This window comes from Mustela nigripes, chromosome 8 (assembly GCF_022355385.1).
Source record: "Mustela nigripes isolate SB6536 chromosome 8, MUSNIG.SB6536, whole genome shotgun sequence".
NCBI lineage: Eukaryota > Metazoa > Chordata > Mammalia > Carnivora > Mustelidae > Mustela > Mustela nigripes.
Genome location: NC_081564.1, coordinates 67,191,881 through 67,204,140, shown reverse-complemented (window position 1 = coordinate 67,204,140; position 12,260 = coordinate 67,191,881).

The following is a 12,260-nucleotide window of genomic DNA, read 5'->3' as shown; positions in this document are numbered from 1 at the left end:
CCCCAATGGGTTCCTTCGGATCTGCTCCAGCTCTCCTCCTTTGGTAAACAATACACACAATCACAATTACTACCTGCGTTTTACAGATAGGAAAACTTAACTCATGGGGACAGGCTGTGGGTTTGAAGGACGTTTTCACAACCAGGTTTCTCTCCTCTACTCTTAATTTGGCCAGTTGCCTTCTAAATATGAGCTCTAGGGAACCATGTCCCCCATCTCTCATGCCTCAGCCTCAAAAATCCCCATTGCTGTCCTGAGTGGCTCAAAGCCACAGTCCTGGAACCTTAACTGGATGATGTGGAGGGATGTGTCTTGGGGGTCTTTGCCACATGTGAGCTCCCCCAGGAGAACTAGGTATTCCTGCAAAGTTGGTTATCCTACCTGGGCATGGAGTGGGGGGGAGGGGACCAGATTTGACAAAGTCAATATCCTTTTTTTTCTTTTTTTAAGATTTTAACCTATCCACTTGACAGACAGAGATCACAAGTAGGCAGATAGGCAGAGAGAGGAGGAAGCAGGCTCCCCGCTGAGCAGAGAGCCTGATGTGGGGCTCCATCCAAGGCCCTGCGATCATGACCTTAGCCAAAGGCAGAGGCTTTAACCCACTGAGCCACCCAGGCTCCCCAATATCCATTTTTTTTTTAACTGCCAAGACTGTGAAACCATTTAAGTTTTATTGCTGCCTGGTTAGAGTGCCCTCCTGTGTCTCTATATTAAAATATAATGTAAGAACTGCAAAGGACCTGATGAAATTACAATCACGGCATAAGAGTAATGTGTAACAACTGTTTGTTATACTTCATGCTTCCAGAAGCATGTTTGTTATGCTTTCCAGAAGAACCACAAGATCTAGGGAGCCTCCTGTGTGGAGGAAATTCCCGTCTGGGGAGTTGCAGCAGAAAATTCTGTTTGGGGGCGTCAGGGTGGCTCAGTCTGTTGAGCATCTGCCTTCAGCTCAGGTCGTGATCCTACAGTCCTGGCACCGAGTCCCGCATCGGGCTCCCTGTTCAGCAGGGAGTCCCCTTCTCCCTCTGCTTGTCACCACACTTGTGCTCTCTCTTGCTCCACTCGCGCGCTCTCTCTCTCTCTCAAATAAATAAAATCTTTTCTAAAAAAAGAAAATTCTGTTTATGTTGTAGCCAAAATTACGCTGAAGGTAGTTTTGGGTAGTGTTGTTTGGGTTTGTTTGTTTGTGTTTGTCCCTCCTCTGCAAACCCACAAGCTTCCAAACCTGGAAATCTTTCACTTAGAAGACATCTAAAGGGAGCTGAGTAATTCTTCTTAATAAAGAGATGTTCCTGCAAATTCATATAGGCAGTTTACACAAGGCTGTTTGCCTCTTGCGTCTGTGCAGGCAGGGAACACGTCAAATACTGGGTTTAACCAGGGTGTTAGATGGTTTAAAGGAATATGCCTGAGAAACCAGCCAGGCCTGGCACATTATTTTGGGGAGAGACAGCAACGCTGGGCTACATTATCAGGGGGAGACCCAGGGAAAGGTTACTAAGCCCCACTCCCACAAAGCCATTTATTTTTTTTTTAAAGATTTTATTTATTTATTTGACAGAGAACACAAGTAGGCAGAGAGGCAGGCAGAGAGAGAGAGAGAGAGAGAGAAGCAGGCTCTGCACTGAGCAGAGAGCCCGATGTGGGGCTCGATCCCAGGACCCTGGGATCATGACCTGGGCTGAAGGCAGAGGCTTTAACCCACTGAGCCACCCAGGCTCCCCCCACAAAGCCATTTAATTCACTGTTGGTGATCTTCTCCAATGAGCCCTAAATACAAAAACTAAATAACCACTGTGATACCAGCCAAGAATGTCAGGGTCCTGAGCAGGCCTGGGGGTCCGCTCCTCCCATGGGGAGGACAGGAGGACAGCACCCAGCACTGAGGAAGCCCAGCTGAGCAAACTGGGTGACCGCTGAGACCATTTCTCTCCCCCATCACTTCGGCACAACAGAACAGGGCGAAGGAAAGGCTGAGGCAGAGGGGCTCATGGCCAACTGAGAAGTGTGTACAGTGGTTCAAAGGACAGCCTGGAAGACTAGATTACCAAATTTTAAATGCTCTGGCATTTCTGAAGCTCTGGGGGAAAAATATTTTTTTTTAACCTAATTCAAAAAGGTTCATTCATCTTCTAGCAAAATATACTACAGAGAATTGACCCCAGATTACCTAAAGAGACCAATAACCACAGTAACAGATTGATAGTGACCAACTATCCTATCCATATAGACCCCCAAAGTGCCAGGTGTATATGGTTCCCCAGATAAATTTGCTTAAACTACCAAACCTTTGGTTAAATCCGATTTTCCACCCATTCCTATATCGATACATCTACATAGCAGATCATCACTGGAAAAAATAAAAACAAAAACAAAACAAAACACAAGCTTACTAAATTAAAATGACAGTCACTAACCTCAAGCACTCTTTTAATTTTGCCTAACAATCAACTTATATTCCCTTCAACAACCTCCTCCTTCTACTCCTCTTAGACAACTCTCTCGCATCTCGTCTTCTCCCCTTGGACCTCCAACATCTCCTCCATCCCTCATCCTGATGATCTCCCATTTCACCAGGAAGATAAAAATCCATGAGAAGAGAACATCCACAACGCTCCACCATCACCCCCATCCATTTGTTTGTGTCTGTCCTCGTGTCCTCAGACCACTTCTTGTTGCTCAGGATGAACACTCTGTAGCGGTGGAAGTCCCCTGTCCTCCACTTAAATACCAGATGCCATCCCGAGGACATCACCCTAACGATTCCGCCTCTCTATCGATCATTTCCATGGATCATCAGTATAGAAACACCAGTTACAATTTCTCCATCTTAAAACAAACAAACAAACAACCTCTATCAACTCTACTCCTGTCTCCAAACTCACCTTGTTTCTCTGCGGCTCTTTACAGTAAAATTCCTTTAAGGAGTCCCCTTTGTTCCCTGATTCCAATCCCTCTCCTCCCATGCCCTCTTGAGCTCCGCCACCTTCCCACAATTTCTCTCGTCAAGGTCACCAGTGGCCTCCACACAGCCAGGTCCATCTCAGCCCTCCTCCTACCCCATCACGGCCACTCCCTCCTCCTAGAATACTCATGTGGTTCGTCCCTCCTCCTCAGTCTCTTTGCTGACTGACTCCTCATTGTTGGAGCACCTTAGGGTTCCATCTATGGAGCTCTTATTTTCATTTATTTAAAATCACTCACTTAATAATCTCATCTATTTTCACTCCTTCAAAGCCATCTATATGTGATTCTTAAATATGTACAGATATATACAGAGGTATAGATAGATAGATAGATAGAGGTAGATAGATAATAGATAGATATAGATAGATAGATTGATAGATATTGATTGATTGATCTTCAGTCTGAAACTCCTCTCTGAACTCCAGATTTTTTCATCACTTAGATGTCTTCAAGGCATCTCAAACACACCATGTTCAAAACTGAATCCCTGATCTTTTCCCCCAAATCTACTCCTACTTTGTCTTCTTCCCAATTTTAATAAATGACAAACTAATCCTTTCAGTCACTCAGGCCAAGAACTGGAGTTGGCTTGGACGTCTTCCTTTTCTTCTTGTCTCACATCCAACATTAAACAGATCCTGGTGGCTTCACCTCCGATATTCATCTAGAATCCGACCACCATGTAACACCTCCATCGTTCCCACCATGATTTGTCACCTGAAATAACCCACCTGAAATACCCCCAGTGGCTCTCCAAGTCATTCCCAGTAAAGATGACTCCAAATAGTAACAGACCAGGCTCTGCAAGACCTCCCCTCTACCTCTCTGATATTAATTCATCCCACTTTTTATTTTTTAAAGATTTCATTCGTTCATTTGAGAGAGAGAGCATGCGCGCGCGCACATGGGGGGGTGGGGAGCAGAGGGAGGGGGAGAAGCAGAGGGAGAGGGAGAAGCAGGCTCCCCACTGAGCTGGGAGCTTGATATGGGGCTCGATTCGAGGACCCGGAGATCACAACCTGAGCCAGAGGCAGATGCTTAACCATTGGAGCCACCGAGGTGCCCCATAATTCACCGCACTCTCCACCTGGCTCAACCCCCAGCTCATTCTGGCCTTCTTACTGTTCTCTGAACACCCCATCCATGTGCCACCCTGGGGCTTTTGCCTTGGCTGTTCCCTCTACTGATTCCCCGGATATTTACAGGGCTCACTCCCTCACTGCCTTCAGATCTGTGCTCAAATGTCTTCATGAGGCTTGCCTGGCCTCCCCATTGAAAGTTGCAACCCCCCCAACACTCCCTATGTCCCTCCCCTGCTTTATTTTTCTCCCTAACACTTACCACCATCTGGCAAGTGATATATCTTAACTCCTTATTTGTTTACAGCCTGCCTTCCCCTGCTAGGATGAAAGGGATTTGGGGGTATCTTGATCATTGCTGTATCTCCAGAACCAGGATTTAGAAAATACTTGTTGAAGAAACACATGAATAAAATCTGAAACTAAATTTTTTCAGAGCCAGATAAAGAATAAAAGCTTCCAAATTCTTTCTACAAAATCATTATAACACTGATACCAAAATCTGACAAAGATTGAAATGCAAAAAAAAAAAAAAAAAGAGAAGAAAATAAAAAAAAGCTATAAGCTATCTGCTTTCAAATATTTTAAGTAAAATATTAAGGTAAGACGCTTTAAGCAGGATATAAACACAGAAGATAAATGAAAAACATAGTAAATTTGACTACACAAAAATTTTTTTAAATCACTTTAAAAAAAAGTTAAAAGGCAATTTCAGACTGAGTTGCATCATATTTCTTATGTATAAGAATCCATTTTGGGGCGCCTGGGTGGCTCAGCCTTAAAGTGGCTGCCTTCGGCTCAGGTCATGATCTCAGAGTCCTGGGATCAAGGCCCACATTGGGCTCCCTGCTCAGCAGGAAGCCTGTTTCTTTCTCTCCTGCTCCCCCTGCTTGTGTCCCCTCACTCTCTGTGTCTCTCTCTGTCAAATAAATAAATAAAATCTTAAAAAAAAAAAGACCCCATTTCTCAATTTTCAAAGACTTTTTTAAAAGTCCAATATGTCCCCTTGCTATAAATTAGCAAAAGGACTCCCTCCCTTGAGATATTTTACCTCCACTTTTCAGAAAAATGATCACACGATGCTAATTTTGTTAGGAAAAGACGCTTTACTGCCATCTGCCAGAAAAATGACATAATAAATATTGAAATCTCTGATTTCTGCGATGTAACATCCCCTGGACAGTGTATGACCCACACACTATATATATATATATATATATATATATATATATATTCTATATATATCTATATTCTAGACTTGGGTAACTGTAAATAGTATTTTTTACCTCCATGAACACCCATCAGGATTAAAACATTGCGTTGGATGCCAGTAAATTCTTTTTCTTTTTTTTTCTTTCTTTTTTTTTTCAGGATGAAAGTATTCTTACCCCCTCCCCAAATTCCAGTAATCAGTAATACCCTGTAATCATTGGAACAATCACAAACATTCTCAGGCTTTTCCAAACGCCCCCAGGAAACAGCAGCCCCCTTTGAGAACCAGTGGTGTAGATTAGTTGGAAGGGAGGAAGACTTTAACTCTTTTATTTTTTTTATTTTATTTTATGCTTTATGCTTTTCAATACAGCTTGAATTTTTCACTATATGCATGCATAAGAAAGGAATAAGTAAAATATGAACATATAAATTAATTAAATTAGTACACTGAAGAGGAGCTAAAGATTAGGGATGGAGGAACAATTCCTAGGAAGACACATTATAATGATCCCAGTACATAACAGTAATCAAGGTCTGAATACTACCGCAGTCTCAGCAGTAACTAGCTGAAAGAACCTCGTCCAGAAAGCCAAGAACTCTGACTCTGCCGCTCACAGTGTCTTGCCTAAGTAGTCAGATGACGTTGAGTGCGATAGCATTCAAGGGCTTTCAGGTGGCAGAGCACCTAGAGGTCATGAAGCTTTTTCTAGTGTTAATTGTTGAAATATTTCGTTCTATCACATAAACTATGCTCTTACAAAGACCACTTACTTAGCTCCTATGTGTGGCTTTAAAAATGTCAGTTTTGTGAAATTTACACACTAGGGAGCACAATGTGAAAACAAAATTACAAATACAGATGGAAAACCAGCTGTCTCAGCATCACTGGCCAGTGCTGAGTTTTCCACGACTACTCCCTTCTTAATTTTTTGTGTTCTTGTATCTGTTGGAGGCGCCCAAGTAATAGAAAGCACAAAAACTTCAATTATGGCTTTGCTGTAAGCCAAAAATTAGTTCAAAATAAAAGATTTTTTTACATGGTAAAATCCAAATCAGGTCTGCAGTTAGGCTGTGAGTACTGTGCCCGTGTTGAGCCCCTTGTAGGATTATGTAGGATGTCAACATTAGGGCACCTGAGGCTCATTTGGTTAAGCATCTTCCTTCAGCTCAGGTCATGATCCCAGGGTCCTGGGATGGAGCCCCAGGTCAGGCTCCCTGCTCAGAGGGGAGTCTGCTTCTCCTTCTCCCTCTGCCCCTCCCCCCTGCTCATGCTGGCATGTTCTCACTCTCTCTCTCAAATAAATAATCTTTAAAAAAAAAAAAAAATGATGCCACTATTAGGGGAAGCTGGGTGAGGGGCAAGGAGCTTTCTTCACTATTGTTGCAACTAATCTACAAGTCGAAAATTAGTTCAAAATAAAGTTAAAAGTTTGTTTTAAGGGGGTGCCTGAGTGGCTCAATCAGTTAAGCAGCTGCCTTTGGCTCAGGTCATGATCCTGGGGTCCTGGGATCAAGCCCCACATTGGGCTCCATGCTCAGTGGAGAGCCTGCTTCTCCCTATCCCTCTGCTGCTCTGCCTGCTTGTGCTTGCTCTCTGTCAAATAAAAAAAAAAAAATTTTTTTAATCTTTAAAAAAATTTTTTTAATTTATTTTTAAAAATAGGAATACATCGGGCTGATTTAAAATTACAAAAAATTGTGGGCCTCAGACCAATAGCATCAGCCTTACCTGCGAGCCCGTTAGACATGCAAAGCCTGTGAAATAAGTCAAGCCAAGAAAGACAATTATCTTGTGGTTTCACTTATATGTGGAGCATAGGGAATAGCATGCAGGACATTAGGAGAAGGAAGGGAAAACTGAAGTAGGGGAATCGGAGGGGGAGATGAACCATGGGAGACTATGGTCTCCGGGAAACAAACCAAGGATTTTAGTGGGGAGGGGCTAGGGGGATGGGTGAGCCTTATGATGAGTATTAAGGAAGGCACGGATTGCATGGATCCCTGCCTCAAAAACTAATGTTGTACCGTATGGTGACAAACATAACATAATTTTAAAAATAATAATTTTTTAAAAAAAGAAAAAAGAAATGCAAAACCTGGTCTGACTAAATCAAAAATTCTGGAGTTGGGGCCTGGCAATCTGTGTTTGAACAAACCCACGAGGTGATTCTGATGCACCTGAGAACCACTGCCTCATATATTAGACTGCGCGGTCCAGCTGCACTAGGTCTCCCGGGTATGGATTCCTGGCCGTGGGTGTCTTGACAACAAAGCCCACTGCTCCAGCTAGCAGAAGCTCTCTAGCAGATGATCTTGTTTCCTACATCGCAAGAGCCTAATTAATATAGCCTTATCCACCAGGCAAGTGAACTCCACTTAGTTGAAGCCTCAACGCAAGGGCCACCTCCTCTGAGAAGCCTTCCCGGCAGATCTCTTGCTGACTAAGCTAGGTGCCCCTCTTCTGTGCTGCTGAGACTGCCCCTGAACCCCTAGCCTAACACTTACCACCTTGTCCTATAATCAGGGATTTATTAGTTCACGTCTCACTAGAGTGAGACTCTGTCTTCACTCTATCTCCGGCCCTGGGAACTCAATTAATATTAATTTTGAATAGCTATCATGATGAAGCACTCAATAAATAAATTTAATATATATACACTGATTATTTTTTTCTGCGAATCACAGCAGCTTCCTTAAACAGTGCCTAACGCCTCTCTTGTGTTGTTTCCCAGCAGGACAAGCAAGTCTGCTGAGCCAAGTGATAATTGTTACTAATGGGCTGTGACAGCTCCTGAGCTGAATTAACCCTTTGTTTCTGTGCAAGGAATTCCAAGTAGTTAGTGATAATCATGGACAGGAACTGGGAATGGCAGAAGGTGGCCAGAAGGCATGTCCAACCAGCTCTGTGCTTGAGGGGCACGTGAAAGGTCCCTTCTCTCAAGGATTCTGCCCAACAGGGAGGCAGACCCATAGCAGACCCTGAGAACACAAAGGGCAAGTTCTACAAGGATGACACAATAACAGGATAAAAAAGGGAGGGGACAAGAAAATACTTAGTTTGTATGCATGACATATAATTAAGTTAGCCAGAGCCAGGAGGCGGTAAATAAGAGAGAATCGCAGAGCTGCTCCTACCCGTTTCTGTAACAGGTCACGAGGCTATCGTTGATATTTATGACTTTCTTCTTTCACGACCCCATTCCCTACTCCATTTGCCCTGGCAACGTGTCCCAAAGCTTCAGTTCCTGGAAGATCGGCAACCCCCGTGAGCTTGCCTTTTTTAGTGGCTATACTTTAACATTAACTTCTATTATTGGATGTGGAAGTGCCAAGAGGTACCCAGAGAAGGCCCAGGGTCCAGGCACAGTCCTCTTTCCCCCATGGTGTGGTGCCAACCAGAGTTCCCCAGGTCACTGGGATCTATCACTCCAGCCACGGAGTGCTCTCGCCTTCCAATTCCATGGAACCATGATGGTGTCCCCCAGTGGAAGCCTTCCTGTCTTGGGCACTAAGACCTGCAAGCCAATGGAACCCAGAGTTGTAGGAACAGCAGGCAAAAATTCTGTGCATGGGTTAAGTGTAATCATTAAAGGAGGCACTCGGTGTCTGTCCCTTGATTCCTAGACCTGTATGCTCTGCCCATGGGAAAAACAGCACCATATTCTGGTCACCGATTCAAAGCATATACCACATCCTGTAAGCCAAAACCTCAGCATTCCAGTTTGTTAATCCAATTGGCACTGCGTCCACATCTTCTATTCCACAACTCGGACCAAATGGGGCACATGGTAAGAACAGTGATCTCCACAGTCTGAAGCCCACTGCTACTTTTTTCTCCCCGAAATGAAATGAAAAGAGCTCCTCAGTCACAAGCAATGCGTGGCATACATTACAATGTGTAAGGCATTGCATAATTCCACAGATGGTGCTGGTGCCATGTGTCACCACTGGAGAAAGCAAATCCATATCCAGAATACTACCTATTCCAGTGAGAGCAAGGCACTGCTTCCTTCCTAATGAAAAAGACCCGATATGATCAACCTGCCCCTGGGTTGCCTCCTAACCCCCCACCCCCAGCTCCTGGGAAGAGTGCTCCATAGCAAGGGTGCCTACCATTGGATGGGCTATACCGTCATTGAGAACGTACCCATGCTTGTTTAGGTGAAGGGAACACCTTCTCAGAAGTCCGCGCACCAACTAAGCAGGGCTTGCCCTCCCATCATGAGGTCCCAGAAAGAGCTGGGAGGCCCCTCCTCCAGTACTCTAATTCTGATGCCCCCAATCTCCTCTTCCTGTCCCCCGCTCCCCTACCAGGGGTGGTAGCTGCTTCTTGTGGTCGCGTCTGTGTTGCTAGTTTTTTTTCTTCCAGCCAATGGGAAGTGAACGGTGGGTGAAAGGAAGAAGCCCAGATGCTTATTCCCCTCCCTCTCTTGTCTCTGGAAGCTTCTCCAGGGAGGCTGTCTGCCCCTTGGTTCCAGCTGCGGTCCCTCAGACCTGCTGTGGTTTCAGTTTCCCTGGGGAAATCCCAACCTCTGGCTCTGACACCACCGCCTTCTCCCTCTGACCCTCTGACAAAGGGCTGGCAGGCGTTTGTTTCCTCCCCTTGCTGTTCCCTGAGAGCCTCATCAGCCTGTCTGGGGTCTCAGCCCCCCACCCCCACCCCCGTCACCTGCATCACCCATACCCAGCATTCTGCTCCTTCTGGGTCACACACTTCTAGTTGTTTCTCCCATCCTGGTTAGCTCCTGATGTTACAGATATGGACTGGTTTGGTTTTTGAAGGCAGTTTCGCAAATCCATTACACGCTTCACCTTTGCTTGCTTGCCTGGAAAAGTCCTATTTCATACCTCAGGGTTCAGCTTAGAATTTCTTTCCTTTCTTTTATTTTCTCTCTCTTTTTTTTTTTTATTTCTTTCCTTTCTAAAGGCTTTCACATCTCCCACTCCCACCTCATCCCACTTCGGAGGCATCCCTGAATTCCCAGCTCTGCCTCTGGACTCTCCCAGCACTTGGATTTGTCCACCTGTCCCATATAATCGTGACTGTGTCTGTTTTGGCTCAGACGGCAGTTTCTTGGTGGCAGAAGCTAAATTTCATGCACCTATTTACGTGTTTGAAATATGATAGGTGTGCAATAAAGGTTTATGGAATGAATGAAGGCGTAAGGGCAACTTCCTCCACTTAAAACAAGTGACGCATGTAGGTGTCTCAGTCAGTTAAGCAACTGCCTTTGGCTCTGGTCATGATCTCGGGGTTCTGGGATCAGGGCTCACATCAGGCTCCCTGCTCAGAGGGGTGGCTGCTTCTCCCTCTCCCTGCTCATGCTCTCTCTCTAATGAATAAATAAAATCATTTTTTAAAGGAAATAAATAAATAAAAACAAGAACAAAGGGTGGTGACAGCATTGAGAGAGAGGGGTTAGTGTTTCATGGAGGCCGAGTTGCAGTTTGGAAGATGAGAAAGTTCTGGAGATGGAAGGTGGTGATGGTGGCACAGATGCCGTGAGTGCACGTAATGTCCCCGACCTGTCCGCCTAAAAATAGTTAAAATGGTAAATTTTATGTCATGTATATTTTATCACCATAAAGAAAACAAAACTAACAACAATGGAAATACCCTTTATTCTCAATTATAAAATGAAGTTGCATACCCTGTGAACCATCGATTCTACTTTGAGATCTGTACCTCGGGAATGTTCTCATGTTTGCACACGGGGAAGGAAGGAAGGAATTTCCCAGCAGCCTTATCTCCAGTACCTTATCTCCAGTATCAGGAGCAACGGCGGAGAGACAACCTGAACGTCCAGTCAGGCAAATGGATAAATGAGTTGTACCACCACAAACTACGGGATGCTACATAATAACTGAAAATGAAATCCATGAGACCTCATGGATCAACACAGTCCATCTCAAAACCACAGCATTGGGGGTGCCTGGGTGGCTCAATGGGTTAAGCCACTGCCTTAGGCTCAGGTCATGATTTCAGGGTCCTGGGATCAAGTCCCGCATCAGGCTCTCTGCTTGGCGGGGAACCTGCTTCTCTCTCTCTCTCTTTCTCTCTCTCTCTCTGCCTGCCTCTCTGTCTGCTTGTGGTCTCTCTCTGTCAAATAAATAAATAAAATCTAAAAAAAAAAAAAAAACCACCACAGCGTTGGGTGTAAACTGGAGGCTGCGAATTCTACCTACAGGGCAACACTATTGAGTAAATCTCAAAGAGAGGCAAGAGTATAACGTCGGGTCCACAGCCTCATTCATGTAAGGAATAAACATAAACACATGCAGCTCCAGTTTAGGGGTTAACCTGAAGGGACGGAGCAAGGTGGAATGAGAGTATTGGGCTTTAACATTTTATTTCTTGCAAAAGGAGAGATTTCTGAAGGAAAAATGGCAGCATATTACATATTTGTTAAATCAGTCAGTGGGATATAGGAAGACCAATTAGATGTTTCTGTACTGTTCTGTGTTCTTGAAACACCTCATAATTTAAACTCTTAAAAATTAAAATTGAGGGATAAACTGACCCATACTTTGACCAAATTCTCAGTACATACCATTTTGCAAACCCAGGCATTTGCCTACTTGCTGAAGCACGAGTCAGTGTGACAGGATTTGAATAGGAGGAAATTACTACAGTGGGATGATTTGGGCAACCGAAAACCTCACACAGTATCACACATAAAGTGCATATGCACGTGTGAGTGTGCACGCAGGCGCGCACGCGCACACACACACCAGCTGTGCACTGCTAAATAAAAAATCCAAAGTGCTCACAGTAGGATTACAATAGAATAGAAATAGAATATTCTTTCTTTTGTATCAAGAAAAGAATCAATTAGGTCATTGCTTGAAAGTAAAGCCTGCACTAATGACAGCCTTTGCGAGTGAGGCTGTTTCCCAGGGGCTGTAACAATGCAGGCAGAGGAGTAGTGAAGAATGCTGATTTCCTGTTGTCTGGCCTCAGCCCGCCTCCCAGGAGAGCCAGACCCAGATTGC